The sequence below is a fragment of the Carassius auratus genome, unplaced genomic scaffold (genome assembly GCF_003368295.1).
Source record: "Carassius auratus strain Wakin unplaced genomic scaffold, ASM336829v1 scaf_tig00035538, whole genome shotgun sequence".
Lineage (NCBI taxonomy): Eukaryota > Metazoa > Chordata > Actinopteri > Cypriniformes > Cyprinidae > Carassius > Carassius auratus.
The window spans coordinates 37,278-55,624 of record NW_020526239.1 but is presented as its reverse complement, the minus strand read 5'-3'; positions in this window follow the sequence as shown (position 1 = coordinate 55,624).

Genomic DNA, 18,347 nt, shown 5'->3' with positions numbered 1-18,347 from the left:
AAATTTAACATAATTTTTTCAAACATGTGCATCTTCATGTCATTAACATAATTGTGGGTGGGACTAACATAAACTGTACAATCATTATTTTGACAAGCGTTAATTATGTAACATAGTGGGAGGGGCTATCAGACTCTGAATATCAATGACAAAATAACCTTTTACAATTCATTTACTACATGGTTGAGTACATAATACAAAATGCATAATGTTTAGCGTGTCAACAGGACGCAGCTTTTGCTTTAATTTACCTATCATAAGCCCCTCCCCTCAAATGCAGATGTCCCAATGGCAGTCGAGTATCAGTTACATGGGGAGGGCAGAGCATCCTACATTTGTAGGTTTCAGCGCCATAGAGAAACACTGGAAGATCCAAAGCTTTCATCGGTTTGATGGTGTTTATGCTACGAAAAAAAAAAAAAAAAAAAAAAAAAAACTATGTGCCTGTGGTACTTGAAACACTGAATCTAGATTTCCCAAGAGAATGGGCAATAAATTTTATTTTATTACATTTCCTAAACACAGACAAAACAGAGCAAAAATGTCCCTAAGCATTCAACCCCAATCCCAATGAAGACAACATTTTCTGGTTGTCATATTCTCATTAAGTTATAATTTTCGTCTGCTCAAGCAGAACATTAATATCATCTTGTGTTTCAGCAATGTATCTCTGGCTAAAACCAGCTAAAATTAAAGTTAGTGTGTCAATGCTTTTACAAACATAAATAGTGGGCTGTTCCTCACATCATGTACAGTGCAAGTCAAAAACACAAACGAAGGTCTACATTTCAGTGCATCTCCATATTGAACGAGTTAAATGTGCATTAATTCTAATGTACCCTGAGGTACATGAATGGTGTTGATCCAGGATGTTGTCTTCCGTGATCGCGACGACTGTTCCCAGCTTGCATTGTGATCTGTAAACCCCTGCTTCAAAAAGGGTTCAAAAATGCACCATATTTATTTACAAATATTTTATCACTCCATGGGATATTTAAGTCCCACTTGAATGGTGGCCTTTTTGTGTCCTAAATTGTGCAAAAAACATTGTAAGAAAAGGTTTTCACACTGACAGCTCTCATTGTGACACATTGAGCAGCTCCATATGTTTTTCTGAGGAAGCAACAGTAACTGGGGGGAGGGGAGGGGAGGGGGGGGGGGGGGTTGTGGACTCTGCCATATGTGCATGAGGATTTAATTAATTTCTCTTTAGCATTATCTTGTGTGAAAATTGATTAAAATATTTTTTTTCTTTTTGATGCATGAACTGGCAAGGCTTAAAAACATGGGTGTGATTAATTTACTCAGAAATAAACCATTAAGTTGAAGTATGCATATATCATAAAGTGGGTGGGAACGCCCCCATCACTTGTGGTTTTTAGCATAAAAGTCTAATTTGGGCATCTGGTCCATCTTGACTCGAGAAATTTCTTTGGAAAAGAGAGAAGACTGTATGAAGACTGCTAGCTGTGAATGAAATGAACACATGTTCTGCAGGAATTTTGCCTTTGTTGTAATGAGGTTTAAAGTCTAATTTTGGTGTCTGGAACTTGCTAAGAAATTTCCTTGGAAAACATAGAAGGCGTCACAACAATGTGTGTGACAAAATATGTCTTTTCAGTGACCATAATTTTAAACAACTGTTTAAAGTGCAGTTCATATTTTAATTTAGAAAATATAAATGAATGCACTTTTAAAAGATTAGACAATACTCAAATCTGTTAACACTGCACACGTGTTATAAAGATAAAATATAAATCAAATCTATGAATAAAATGCATTTACTGATTCCCTCTGACAATCATCTGTAATTTGAGTGTTTATAATTTGACCTGATCAGGGGGCCCATGCCATGATGGTAGTTGAACAAATTCAGAGTTACAGGATTACTTTAAAGTTGACAAAAACAAACCACTCCATTCTGGCTTTGTTAGTATGCTGAACATCAACTGTCTTTGTCAGCTCAGGCTTTGATCCTGAGTTTGTGGAGTGTGTGCGCATGAATGTGTTACATAAAGGCAATCACAAGCTTTGCAACAGAGTGAGGAAGATTTACTTTTTGCGAGAGAACGACTGAGATTCAAAACTCTTTAATTAAATGTCAAGAGATTGAAGTATATAAGGAATTTAAATGCATTCACAATAAAGAAAGTACTAGTCCAGGAAAGATGGCAAATAAAACAAATATCTTTCTCTATCAGTGCAGTCACAGATGAAGCTTAAGTTAGTTCAAGGATATAAAGGATTTATTGTCATATGTCCAGTGAGGAAAAGAAGTTTCCCAGAGCAATGAAATTCTTTCTTGGCTCTCCACAACACGAAAGCCCATACAACTGCAAAACTATACAAACATACATACACAACTATACAGACATACATGCATACGTAATAAAAATAATAATAAAAGCTTTGTTGCAGAAGTAGGAATATAGACTATGTATATGCGAGTATAGAGTAGATATATGAAAAAATAGAAATAGACTGAAAGTTGAATAAATATGCTTTCCATTGATGTATGGATTATTAGGATTTATTAGGATATTTGGCTGAGATGCAACTATTTTAAAAATCTGGAATCTTCCAAAAAAGTATCAAAATGCTAAATGTTTGCGAGGAGGTAAAGTCATAGTGGTAGCTAAAAACCCAAAACAGCTAGACCAAATCATTAAATGAAGGAAAAATAATGATGAAAAGATAGAGAAACGCAATGAGGAGTAATCTCAGGGCTGTCGACATCAGCAAAAAATGAAGAAACTAAAGCAAACTTGAAAGGTGGAATGGCACAAGATGTCAAACAGCTAATATCAAGTAGAGACAATAAAAAACAGGAAAGGTTCAGTGTAATGATACATTTAAGTGATACAATTCCTAATCGGGTTGTACTGGGCATGATGAGTTATCGAGTAAAAGAATATATACCTTCTCCTCTGAGATGCAACAAAAGTCAAAGGATAGGATATGTAGCAGCAGTCTGCAGATAAAAAACAAAGATGTGTAAAATGCGGGGAATACGAACAATGTAATGCAACAACTAGGAAATGCTCCAACTGTGGAGGAGACCACAGTGCAGCATACAGAGGCTGTGAAATAAAAAAAAAACCAAAGAAATTGAGAGATACAAAATAGATAATAAATACATGCAGACACCGTAAAAAAGTAAAAGAAAAAAAGGAGAGATAAAGAACCAAGTAACATAGCCGAATAAATACCAAGAAAACTATATACAGATGCAGTAAACGAAAACATCAAGCAACCAACAAAATGTTCACATGCATGTGGTGTCAGACAAGATAATGTTAGTGGAAAAGGAAAAGTTCCTGTACCCTCATTTCATATCAGTGCATAGAAAAGGTTCTATATTTAGTCCTACAAATAAAATTTAGAATGTGCCTAAGTACAAGGAAATCCGAATTTATCAAACGTGCGCACGCAATTTTTACCCACATGAGTAAGCAATCATTGTTGATAAATTCCACATGCGCATAAGTACCATGCTCGTTCACATTCATTTGCACTCGGGAACACCTCGAATGAACCATATATGTTCCTTTTTTTGGTGTCACTTTCATTAACATTGAAAAAGAAACATTAAAAACCTTTAAAAAAAAAAGGAAAAAAGTGCCTAATACTTGGCCTATAAACAATTTACATTATGGAGAAGGGCGCAGGCAAGCAACACGCAAACTGTGCAAGGGATATGCTGGAGAACATCAGTAGAGAAAGTGAAAGTAAAAAAAAGAAAACAAACTGACAGCTTTCTAACCCTGCCTTAATGGCTAATATTCTATGAGACAATGAGACGAAAGACGAAATTACTTCAACATATTATATCATGAATTATTTTCTTAATATTTATCTTGTGGCCATATAGTGAAAAACATGAGAAGATACATATTGTTAAACAGGTTGTTTTTGACAATAGGTGCACGAAATAAAACTGCTCTTAATTTTTATTGATGACTGCAGTGTTAATATTTTTTATTATTATTATAGGCTTGTAATTTATAGCATAAATTAATAGACCTTAAAGAATATAAACTTTTTCAGTGAGGAGTAAGCTAAAAGACTAAGCTTTAATTATCCTCACAGCACATCATGCAGTGGTAAGCTATGAAATAATTTCGAGGCAATAATTTCATGAAATTTAATAATAAAAGTAACCTACTAGTAATAATAAAAGGCCTAATAATAAGAAGAATGTAACAGGCCTACAATATTTGGAGATACTAAATCCTCTTAATATTGCCTATTTTTGATCCTTTGACAATATCTCTGGCTATCGTCCATGCATGATCTGACGCATCTCAGCCAGGGACGGACTGGGAGTTAAAAAAGGCCCTGGATTTCCTCTCAAATAGGCCAAAACAGTCGCTACTATCCCACAATATTACAGCAATTCTGTCGCGTTTATGGCAAATAACATCACAAAACCAATGGTGACCCTGCTGACAAAAAAACCATCACAGAAATTCAAAAGATTTCCACTAAAAATACCACTACAAATACCATCAACTTTTAATCATTAAAACCATTAAATAATGGTATCATGTAGTGTTTTTTGTGACATTACATTAGGATTTAATGATTTTAACAAAAGCCACCAACAGTAGGCTACCAATTAACAGTAGAAACCAACAGGCACCATTACAGTTTCCACTAAAACCAATAAAATGTAATTATAACCAGTAAAACCAATACAAATTATATGATGGTTTCTATTAATTTATTGTATGTATTTCTATTTATTTACTGTATGTAATGAAATCTATAGAAAAATAGCAGAATGTATAATATGACAATAATGAGCATAAACCTAGAATCTGAAACAAAATAATTCTTCCATTTGAGTATTCACATCTCTCTCTCTCTCTCTCTGTGTGTCATGTTAATCAGACTTCATTTACTCTATTTTCTAACTCAGTAGGCCTATCTCTCAAATGTAACCCACTGTAGAATCACTGCTGTCTCTTTATGAATGAATGGAAAGTTCATGTCAGACAGTGTGAAGTAATAAACAGACGTTCAGACTTGGGGTGTCTTGGGATTTTATTATAATGCTCTTAGTCTATACGCTCTATAGCAGGAATTGTCAACTTTGATAGTTACAAGGGCCAGCATTGTTTCTCCTTTATATCAAGAGGCCAGATTACTAATCCACGTTCACACACCTTTAACATCTTCTTACTCCATTTCCTTTTTATTTAAGGAAATTAAAGTATAATTAATGTAATTTATTTGTAAAGATTTTATTTAATTTGATATCAATGTCACCCCAACAAATAAACATCTCGATTTCATTGTCTCTAAATTTGCAAAAAACAAATGTACAGAGGTCCTTTTTATTACAGAACAATCTTAAAACAACATAAAAAGGACAGTTAAAAAGGGCTTATTAAAAACATATAAATACATTTTATTCCAAATGGTACCATAAAATAACCGGTTAACTGCAGAATTTTTTTATAAAATGTAAGAGCTTTAAAGACAGAAAGGGTTGAAAGTATCAATTATACAAATTTAAAAAATTAGGCTATTATTAATCAATTATTATATTAAATTACATGAATATATCTTAGTTTCTTAATTGTTTAGATTTTTATAAAGGATTTAAAAATATGTAGCAAAAATAGCAGACGGGTTTATTGAACAAGCAAATTCATTCTCTGCCAACAAGTTTCACTTTCGGATCTAGCAGTTTCCCCGGTAACCACAGCACTTACATTTACTCGAATTTAGATTTCAGATATTTTAAAATTGATCATCCGAGTCTAAAATGATCTAGCAGGCCATACTAAAAGTCATGGCGGGCCGTAAATGTCACGGTTTTGGTAAGGGAGGAACTCGGGTGCAGACAGGGATTCTCAAACAAAGGGTTTATTACAAAAAGGGGAAAACAAAACCCACGAGGGGGAAAACACGGAGCAAGGTAAAGACTAAATAACTAAAACAGGACTGGACTAACAAGATAAACAAGGACTCTAAATACTAACTATAAACAAACACTCACGGTAATACAAACACTTCTTTAAGGAACAATCACAGAGTGGAACAATCACAGGTACAATGAACCGACGCAAGACAGAGCACACTAGGAGATCTAAATAGGGGTACTAATCAAGACACGACAGGTGTTACAGATAGGACAATCAAGACACGACTAGGTTAACAAGGGGGGCGGGGCAAGGGAACGAGACAACACAAGCACATGGCCCAAAGACAAGGCCATGCGCTTGTACACAAAACATGGGTCTGTCATGATCCTGCCTCAAGACTAGGAAAAATCAAGGACACGAGGGCAGAATCATGACAGAACCCCTCCCTTAAGGAGCGGCTTCCAGACGCTCCTCAAGGGAACATCAAACACGGGACACGACTGACATGACAGACTGGGACACAGACACAAACCAACAAGACATGACAAATAATAACAACGGCAAACAAGAATACACAACAGCAGGGTTGGGGTGACAAATCAAAAAAAACAAACAGGGAAGGGGAGGGGGCGGGACCACAAAGTTCATGGGGGACAGACCAGGGCGGGTGGGAGGGGTAGGAATCTTAGGAGGGTAGGACGAAGGCTGACGACGGGGGGTACGGGCAGGTCTGGGTGGTGAGGGGCGGGGAGGGGTCTCGGGACAACTGACAGGGGACATGATAGGAGCAGACAAGGGACGCGGGGCAACACTTACGGGACGCGGGGCAAGACTTACGGGACGCGGGGCAAGACTTACGGGACGCGGGGAGACGACAGCTGGACACGGGGGGACAACATCTACTGGACATGGGACAACAACATCTACTGGACACGGGACATCTACGGGACACGGGGCAACATCTACTGGACACGGGGGGACAACAGGACACGGGACATCTACGGGACACGGGGCCACATCAACAGGATACATGACTTCATCAGCAGGACACGGGGCAACACTCACGGGACACGGGGAGACGACATCTACAGGACACGGGGAGACGACATCAGGACACTCGGGATTTCTGGGGACAGGGTCTGAGGACAAGACAGGACTGACGGGGACTTCTAGGATACGGACAAGACTAGACAAATAATCAGAAAAGGCTTTAGCCGCTAAGACAATGGGCATCTCCTTACGAGATGAGATACACTGAACTAAAGTCTTTGCTGCAGAGTCGGCCGCGGCACTCCTGCGCTCTCACGACTGCCGACTTGCATACTGCCCTCTTCTTTGCCGGCTCGGGCACGCCAGCTCTCACCGCTGCTGGCACGGGCACGCCAGCTCTCACCGCTGCTGGCACGGGCACGCTCACCGCTGCTGGGTCGGGCACGCCAGCGCTCTCCGCTGCTGGCACGGGAACGCCCACCGCTGCTGGCACGGGCACGCCAGCGCTCTCCGCTGCTGGCACGGGCACGCCAGCGCTCTCCGCTGCTGGCACGGGAGGAGACAGGGTCACAGGACCGGCAGGCCCCCTCTTCCTCCTCTTCCTCCTTGGGCGCGGTGCAGAGGCCACAGCTGGGTCAGAGGCGGGTTGGGGGAGTTTGGTCTCGGGCAGGGCAGTCTCGGACGCCGAAGACTCAGAAGTTGACTCCCATGAAAACCGTCTCCCTCGTTTCATGGGGAGACTGCTGGCTGAGGAGGGCACCTCAGGACTCTGGGAGGGGCTTGCCTGACCCCCCAGGGTTGCCACGGCCAGGACACGACCCTCCGGGATCGCCGGCAGCTGGGTAGGTGGGGACCTCTGGGGCTCCTCCTCTCGCCCGCTCGCTCCGGAACGACCTCCCCTGGTCCCCCGGAACACCACAAGGCGAGAGCCCTCAAAACAATCTCGCTGGCTGGCTGATGCCATCCAGCATTGCCTCCTGTCTGCTGAGTTCCTTGGTGGTCGGTTCATTCTGTCAGGGTTTGCAAGGGAGGAACTCAAGTGCAGACAGGATTCAACACAAAAGGGTTTATTAAATACAAAAAGGGAAAACAAAAACCCACGAGGGGGAAAACAAGGGCTAGGGTAAGGACTAAATAACCAAACAAGACAGGGCTGACCAGATAAAGACACTAAACACTAACTATAAACAAACACTCACGGTATACAGGATACAATCACAGTCACCAGTGTGGAACACATCTGAGAAGCACATAAATAACACAATGAACCGACGCAAGACAGAGCACACTAGGAGATCTAAATAGGGGTACTAATCAAGACACGACAGGTGTTACAGATAGGACAATCAAGACACGACTAGGTTAACAAGGGGGGCGGGGCAAGGGAACGAGACAACACAAGCACATGGCCCAAAGACAAGGCCATGCGCTTGTACACAAAACATGGGTCTGTCATGATCCTGCCTCAAGACTAGGAAAAATCAAGGACACGAGGGCAGAATCATGACAGTAAATGGCAGTTTCGGTTTCTTAGAAGCAAAAATAGATTGCATTGGGGAAGTTGTGGCCTAATGGTTAGAGAGTTTGACTCCTAACCCTAAGGTTGTGGGTTTGAGTCTCGGGCCGGCAATATCACGACTGAGGTGCCCTTGAGCAAGGCACTGAGCCTCAGCATAATTGGCTGCCCACTGCTCTGGGTGTGTGTTCACTGTTCTGTGTTTTGGATGGCTTAAATGCAGAGGGCAAATTCTGAGTATGGTCACCATACTTGGCTGTACATCATGTGTGTGCGACTGATGTTGCTAAAAGTAAGTTAGTTACTAATGTTGGATTTTAGGATTGATTATTGTAAAAACATCATACTACCGCAACAAAATTAACAACTGTTGTGACGCTCGGACAGGCTACAAAACTTTCTCTTCTTAATCCACCTCCACCTCCTTGTCCACTTGATCTGATCCCCACTCACCTCATTCAAGAGATTTCTTCTTCAGTCATACCTTCACTTACTCACATTATCAACTCCTCTCTTCACTTCACTTTCCCTCAGCATTTAAGCAGGCTTGGGTAAGCCTGCTGCTTAAGAAACCATCTCTAAATCTAGCACTTCTAGAAAACTACACACCGATATCCCTACTTCCATTCATTGCAAAGACACTTGAGCAAGCTGTTTACAAAACAACCTCCTGTATAGCAACCAATCTGGCTTCCAAAGCGGCCACTCAACTGATACTGCCCTGATCTCAGTTACTGAAGCCCTGCGACTGGCAAGAGAAGCTTCAAAATCCTCAGTACTCATCTTGCTGGACCTGTCTGCTGCTTTTGACACTGTTAATCACCAGACTCTCCTGTGCACCCTCTGAAAGATGGGCATTTCTGACACTGCTCTCCTGTGGTATAAGTCCTATCTCTCTGATAGATCCTTCAGGATGTCTTAGAGGGGCGAAGTTTCTAAGTCACAACAACTTGTTACTGGGGTTCCTCAAGGCTCAGTACTTGGTCCACTTCTCTTCTCCATCTACATGACATCATTAGGATCTGTCATTCAGAAGCATGGCTTTTCTTATGACTGCTACGCTGATGACACTCAACTCTACTTCTCATTCCAACCAGATGATTTGACATTAGTTTCTCGCATTTCAGCCTGTCTGAGTGACATTTCTAGCTGGATGAATGACCATCACCTTCAGCTCAACCTTACTAAGGCAGAACTGCTGGTGGTTCCATTTTACCCATCCGTTCATCACAACTTCTCTATACAGCTGGGTTCATCAACCATAACTCCTTCCAGGACAGCCAGAAACCTGATGGATCTGGCTTGTGATTGATAGTTGAGATGGATCATCAGTTAAGCTTCACAGACCATATCGCTACAACAACCCGGTCCTGCAGATTTGCCTTATTCAACATTAGGAAAATTAGACCCTTCCTGTCAGAGCAAGCCACCCAATGTCTTGTCCAAGCTCTTGTTTTCTCTAGACTGGATTATTGTAATGCTGTCCTGGCAGGCATTCCTGCATGTACTATCAAACCTCTCCAACTGATCCAGAATGCAGCAGGTATGTATGTCTTCAATGAGCCAAAAAAAGCTCACATTACTCCTCTCCTCATCAGGTTACACTGGCTACCAGTAGCCGCTCACATCAAATTTAAGGTACTGATGCTTGCCTACAAGACGACCACTGGCACGGCACCAACATACCTAAACTCACTAGTTCAATCTTATGTGCCCTCCAGAAGTTTACACTCTGCAAGGGAAAGACGCCTTGTGGTGCCATCCCAAAAAGTTTTAAAATCACTCTAATGGACCTTTTTCTGGACTGTGCCCAGCTGGTGGAATGACCTCCCAATCTCAATTCGACCTGCCGAGTCTTTAATCATTTAAAAAAAAATGATTAAAGACTCGCCAGCACTTAACCAACTAATAGTAGCACTTAACCTTTCTTTTCATGTCTATCATATTTATAAAAAAGAAAAAAAAAGGAACAACAACCTGGCTACGTGTTCTGTACTAGGCTAACTGAGACTTGTCATGGCACTTGTATACTGTTGTTGCTCTCTTGTTATTCTGATTGCTTTTATTTTTCTCATTTGTAAGTCGCTTTGGATAAAAGAGTCTGCTAAATGATTAAATGTAAAATATTAATGTAAATGTAACTGAAAATCATATTTAGGTCAAAACTGTCTGTGAAATAAATCTGCTGTATGTAAATTAAGTTGCCTATATAAAATTTGCTAAATAAATCTATCTAGCAGTACTTTTTTACTTAAGTACATAAAAATTGAGTAATTTTGAACTTTCACTCGAGTAAAATTTAAAAAGGAGTACTTTTACATTTACTGGAGTAATATTTTATAATACGCATCTGTACTTATACTCAAGTACTTGATTGGTGTACTTCATCCACCAGTTTTTAACTCTGTAATTAATGTGTTTCAAAATTTAAAAAAAGTACAATACTTTAAACAAAATATACTTAAGTAAAAGTAAATTTACAGATTAAAAAAAAAATACTTTAAAAAGTAGAACACAAAAAAAGCTTCTTAGTTACAATTACGCAGGTAAATGTAATCCATTACTTTCCACCTCTGTTAATTCCCACTTGAATGGTTGCCCTTCTGTGTCCAAAATTGTGCAAAAACATTGTGAGACAAGGTTTTCACACTGACAGCTCTCATTGTGACACATTGAGCAGCTCCATTTGTTTGTCCGAGGGTGCAACAGTAACTAAAGTGGGGGGGCTTGCTGATGGGTCATTTGTGTGCTGTGGATGCTGCCCTCATTGTGCATGCACGGAAAACAGTGCATGAATACTTAATTGATTTCTCTTTAGCATCTTCTTGCATGAAAATGGATTAAAATAAGGTTTCAAACTATTTGGATGCATTAATTGGCAAGGCTTTTGCATCCGAAACTTGATTTTCGTGACAAGTCAAAAAATAAAGCATTAAGTTGAAGGGGGAATTGAAGGGTGTAAACATCCTCCATCTCTTGTGGTATTGAGCATGAAAGTCTAATTTTGGCATCTGGAACATCTTGACTGAAGAAAATCCTTTAGAAAATAGAAAAGACTGTATGAAGACTGCTAGCTGTGAATGAGATGAACACATGTTCTGCAGGCATTTTGCCTTTGTCTCATTTTGGTGTATGGAACTTGCTGAGCAATTTCCATGGAAAAGAGAGAAGGCTTCACAACATATGTCTTTTTAGTGACCATAATTTTTAAACAACTGTTTAAACTGCAATTCATACTTTGAGTTATAAAATATAAATGAATGCACTTTTAAAAGACTAAACACTACTCAAATCTGTTAATACTGCACACGTGTGCTATAAAGATAAAATATAAATCACATTTATAAATAAATGCAAGCTGAACATCAACTTTCTTTGTCAGCTCAGGCTTTCATCCTAAGTTTGTGGAGCGTGTGTCCATGAATGGCTTTGCAACAGAGCGAGGAAGATTCACTTCTCGTGAGAGTATGGCCCTGTATGACATCATGAAAGTCAGAGTTGCTTATATGGACACTTCTCCTGGAAGAGCGTGCAAACAAAGCAAAGAGAGCGAGAGGGCACCCTTCAACATGCTTCATTCAGGTTTAGGGATGAGTATCGTTTACAATTTATTGATACAGATAATGCGTATCGATACTGGTACTTATTTATATTGTTATCAATACTATTTGGTCAAAAAAGATATGAGGTGAAAATTGTTGAAAATTTCAAGTTATTTTATCACTACTGAACTTTAGCAACTGTATCAAAGTTCTTCAATCAAGAGCAGTGAGTTATCTCTTTGTGTTTATTTTATTAAGACGATCCATTTTAGTTTCACTTTCATTTTCGAGATTCACGATCACACTTATTCATGGAGCGGCAGTACTTACCACACAGTTTACATTATTAGATGTTTGTCAGTGGTGCTGAGGAATTGCAAATCATTAACCATCATCCTCAGTCAGGTCAGTAAGCAGGTTTATGTTTGCTAATCAGCTTAGCTACAGCCATAATGGGATGCCTTTGTCCATAGGGATTTCCTGGCGTCAAAAGTTACTTCTATCATATGAGTCCGATCTGGAACAAACCAAAAACAGCCTTGCTGGCTTTGAGTATGAATGAACAACACAGCGCACTAGTTTACAGCGCTCTTTGATGTTCACATCGTTTTGGATGAGAATAAGGTGTCCAAAAAGTTTTATTCAAATTGGCCCTTGAAAACCTCTATGTGAACACACTTTCCTGAGAAAAAGTGCATGGGAAAGTGTTTAGGTTTTATTAAAAATCGGGTGGACTCCTCCCCCGTGTATTGTACACCACAGCGAGCCACCATAGAGGGAGGAAAGAGCCGTGGGTTGCCAACCCCTGGCATAGACTAATAAGAATAAAGTGCAACCTCTTGTGCACTTGTTTACTGTGTTTGTTTTAATCTAGAGCTCCAAAAACGATTAAATATTTGCATACATACAGAGAATCACTTAAGACACTTTGCTGTAGACCCATTCCACATAATAATATTCATTAAAACTGTATGTTAACATGTAGGAGCTTGCTGCATGAATCCGTGAGTAGGCTACAGTTTACAAATCCATGGGAACGGATTGCGCAAGTGTGCGCGCAGATTATGAATTTGTGGGTATAGATTAAAAAACCGAGGGTACGGTTTACAAAATCTCAGCGCACGGATTAGAAATTCGTGGGGCTAAGATGGGACATTCAAACCAGAAAGACAGCTTAAATTTGACTAAAAGGTTTTTGTTTTTATGCTCAACTAAAGTGAAATAATGAGCATATTTCCACTTTGAGAAACTTGTGTTGCTCTCGCCTTGACTCGCCATGACTGCCGCACATACTGAATAAACGGAAACATGCCCACAGTGCGTCTTCATGTTTACAGTGGATGTTTACAATGCGTCGCTGCTGCAAACAGATTAGGCTGCACTTCAGTCAAAATTAATTAATTTAAAAAAAAGTAGCAGACAATGCACCATATGGTAATGGTAACAGAGTTAATTTATTTAAAAAGTAATGCATTACAGTATTAGTTATTGTCAAAAGTAACTGCGTTACACTTACAGTTACTGCCCAACACTGGACAACACTCTTAGAAAAAAGGTTTCATTGGAGTTCTATATAGAACCTTAGGGTTCGCAAACCCACTTTGAACCCCCGAACTGACTCAAATGATTCGCGAACCCGCTATGAACTCCCGAAGTGATTCAAATGAATCGCGATCCCGCTCCGAACTCCCGAACTGACTCAAATGATTCACGAACCCGCTCCGAACTATCAAACTGATTCAAATGATCCGCGAAGCCGCTCAGAACTCCCGAATTGACTCAAATGATTCGCGAACCCGCTACAAACTCTCGAACTGACTCAAGTGATTCGCAAACCCGCTTTGAACTCCCGAACTGACTCAAATGATTCGCGAACCCGCTCCGAACTCTCAACCTGATTCAATTGATTCGCGATTCCCAAACTGACTCAAATGATTCGCGAACCAGCTCCGAAATCCCGAACTGACTCAAATGATTCACGCTCCGATCTCCCAAACTGACTATAATGATTCGCGATCCTCAGACTGACTCAAATGATTTGCGAACCAGCTACGAACTCCCGAACTGACTCAAATGATTCACGCTCCGAACTCCCAAACTGACTCAAATGATTCGCAAACCCACTTTGAACTCCCAAACTGATTCAAATGATTCGCGAACCCCAAACTGACTCAAATGATTCGTGAACCCGCTCCGAAATCCTGAACCGACTCATGATTCGCGATCCCGCTCCGAACTCCCGAACTGACTCAAATGAAAAATGACCAAAATTAGAGTTAATAAATAAATAAACAAGAACCATGGCAGAGGAAAAAGTTAAATAAGAAAGGCAGTGGCTATTTCCAAATGCAAATAGCTATATGTTCTATTTACACTGTTAAAATAGCAGAATTTTCTGCTATTTATACTTCTTATTGCAAATAGTGGCAATTATCTGCAGCTCAGTACTGTAGTACATCATAAAACAGTATGTAAATTATAATTTTAATTCAAATTGTTAAATGGATGCTACCTTATTGGGACAATAAAGCCCTTATTTCCTTAATTTTGATTGAAAATAAATTATTTTCTGGTGTGATTTGAGATTTGAAAAGGGAAAAAAACATAGTCAAAAAGCAGATTCAAAGCCGGGTCGTTCCCATCAAATTGTGAACCACACGTTTTACCATCTACACCACTATAACAGACAACTGTTCTTTATATGTTGTAATGATGACTAGCTTAATAAGAAATATATGAGGTGCCATTAAAGTGTAATATTACAGCATACACAGTGAAGTAAAGTGCAACAGAATGTTAATATATTGTAAATTGTAAACTCCATTTAATTTTACATCAGATGAAACATGGTTAAAATTTTCCCTTCTTTTTTTCCATCCTAATGTTCTTTATTACTTTAACATTTTATTAGTTTATTAGAGTACTTTAACGACGTGTGACATCATGCACGACGCAAACAACTAACGTCATCATGCAATGCAAATTACAAATACATGTGCAGTCACCATGTGTAGGCACCATGTGTTATAGACATACCTTATGTCACTTTTCGCATGCACGGTAAACACATACCTGACATAGGTATGTGACGTCAATGCACTACAGGCTGCAGCAAGTGGTGAAACTTTGCAGGTGATTTGAGTTGATAAGCTGATTGCCATGTCACCATATTCTAAGTTGTTCAGATAGTGAATTGTTTTTTTTTTTTTGTTAATGTGAGCCAAAATCATCACAATTAAAAGAACCAAAGACTTGTATGCACTGAATTTATTTAATACACGAGTTTCACAATTTGAGTTGAATTACTGAAATAAATTAACTTTTTCACAACATTCTAATTAAATGAGATGCACCTGTATCTGTGTTTACTGAGAAAACCCAATGCCCTGTTAATCCACACATGATCTCTCCTTATTACACATTAAAAACCAGCACTGGGACTAACCATCAACTTGCACCACTCATGTTCTGCAGCTGAGCAGGAAAGTCTAATTCTGGCATCTGGAATACATTGACTCTAAACTTCTTTGGAAAAGAGAAAAGACTGAAGGACATATGATCAGCAGGCATCTCAGCTTTGTTGAACTGAGGAAATCAGTCTCATTTAGTCTGAAACTTCCAGAGAAATTTCTTCAGAACTTCTCAGTGACCATAATTTTAAACATATGTTGTTTTTGGGGGGGTATATGTGATTCCTCCGCTGCCAATTTACCCAAAAGTATTTTCAAAACCCCAGGTTGCCAGTTGGTGGGAAGCCATGGAATACAGCAAACAATCTGGGACATAGATTGCAAATTCTACATGACCTAAAAAGCTTTGGCATCCATCTAAATGGTTTCACGACCAGTTTCAAAACAAATTACAGTCGTAAGTCTTGTCACCTTTCATTGTCAATTGTTCTTATTCCTGTTACCTGTTTTCAATCTAGGAACACATGTGAGCATCTGAGGAAGAGCTGGCGGGAGAAACAACTCTCTCCATTATTTAGAATTTCAAATACAGTACCCATTTTATCCATTAGCTAGAAGGCCTTCTTTATTTTACTAGAAAGCATGACAGCTGACAGCCTCACAATACGACAACACTTAAACTTGTATGTGAGAAACTTTTGTGATGAGACAAAATAAAGCATTAGGTTGAAAGTAAATATCCAAAATGTGGGGGAGTATGTCCCACTGGGAGCTGCACCAATTAAATAGTACAAGAATGTTAGCTTTAATTGTTTAAAAATATATATATTGGCCACTGGACCATCCTAACTCGATAAATTTGTGATTTCTTTGGAAAAGAGAGTAGAGAGTTTAACAGCTGTAAGCTATTAGTAGCTCAGTGTGTGTGCCTGGAACTTCCTGAGAAATTTCTTTGGAAAAGAGCAACACAATACTGTATGTGTGAACGGGCAAAAGAGGTGAAATTGGAGTACCATACTGAATGTGTTTTGTTTATATGTAGGAACTTCTAATTTCTCTCAAATTAAGCTCTTTTATCAGATGAAGCAATTGTGATTTTTAATCAGTCCTTGATGAGTTTTTAATCATGAAACTGCATCATTTCATAAGAACAATGGTAGATAGAAGTACGAAATGACAGCAAATTTACATTTATTTTTTGTCCATGCAAACTCCTACTCTATTATTTGCTTTTTTAACATGTCTGTCTATTAGAACATCTGCTGTATTTGATTCCCATTCAGAATGGCCCTAAACAACACACAGAAAATAAAATACAATGAACTGTGGTAAGTTTACATGTTGGCCCTGTCTATGTAAATCTGCTATGTAAATTAAGCCAAATTTTTATTTTTGGGTCAACTATTCATTTACTTCTTAACGAAACACAACATGTCAAGTAATAAAATGCCTATTGAGATTCCTCTGGTTTATGAAATCGTTCAAGATTGTAGAATATGTGTCAGAAACAGTGGTTCACAACTGGTTTTTCTTTACAAAACTAAACAAAAATCTCCTTAAATTCAAATATTAAATTGACCCTTTCAGAATTAAATTGGTGACCCACCCCTTAAGAAATAACAATATAAATAATATTGTATAAAATCAAAAAAATTAGCCAAGTTTTTTTGATAACTGAACCAACACTGTACACATCCACGCAGGACATCTGAACCTGAGCTAAGTGAATAAAATAATGAATAAAGCAGGAAGTGATGTCGAAAATGGCGATAATCTTCTGCAGAGGTGAGGTTAAGTCACACTATTAAGACATAAAATGGCACATTCAACAATCTGTCTGTCACAGCCGTTAACCCATGTGTCCATGAGAGCCACCAGAGGGCACTCTTCCCAGATGACAGCCTCTTGTTTTGGACTACAATTCTCATTAAACTTTGCCAGACTATCATGCCTCATCATATCCAGATGTGTGTAATAATAGCCAGTTTAGCTCACCTTAATATATACCATGTGGACTCAGCCTTGTTTGATGAAGTACTGTTTTGTTACTCTTGTTTATTTTATGGCCTAATGGTTAGAGAGTTGGACTTGTAATTCGAAGGTTTGGGGTTCGAGTTTCAGGTCCGGCAGGAATTTGTAGGTGGGCGGAGTGAATCAACAGGGCTCTCTTCCACCCACAATACCACGATTGAGGTGAGACCCTTGAGCAAGGCACTGCTCCCAATATAGCTGCTCACTCCTCCAGGTGTGTGTTGACGGTGTGTGTGCACGCACTTGGATGGGTTAAATGCAGAGCACAAATTCTGTGTATGTGTCACCATACTTTGGCACACGTCACTTTAAAATCTGTTTTTACGAGAGAGTTTTGAGCTGTAAAACTTACAGGATGTTTTTATAGTGCTATGACATTTTATATGTCAAAAGATCAAAGGAATTTTTATTTCTCTGTTCAGGATCCCTTTAATGGTGTAGTCAGTGTGGATTCAGCATAAAAAAATAAATAAAACAAGTATCTGTTCCAGATACAGTTACAGAAATGCTGTTTGCAGATGGATTGAGTTATCAACTTTCCTGTGCTGCCACTGCTGCCGCCATGTTGTGACACTTTGTGTATACTTGCGAAAGCACAGATACTTTGTTTGGCCTTTCAAAATAGGACAAGACTAAAAATTAGAGGTTTAAGGGGTCATATTATGCTTTTTTAAAGTTAATTATTTGGTGTATTTGGTGTTACAAAATATTGACATGCTTTAATGTTCAAAAAACACATTATTTTTCAAATACTGTACATTATTGTAGGCCCCGCCTCTCTCAAATGTGTTGTTTTCTACAAAGTCCCTCCTTCCGTCAAGCACAGTCTGTTCTGATTGGCTAGCTGACCCAGTGCATTGTGATTGGCCGAACACCGGAAGCACTCGACAGAAATGTAACGTCCCTCTCCATAAACGTCAGTTACATCTTTCAAAATAAATGTAAAGACAGTAGTAATTTCCTTAGCTTTACCATCAGTTCAAGC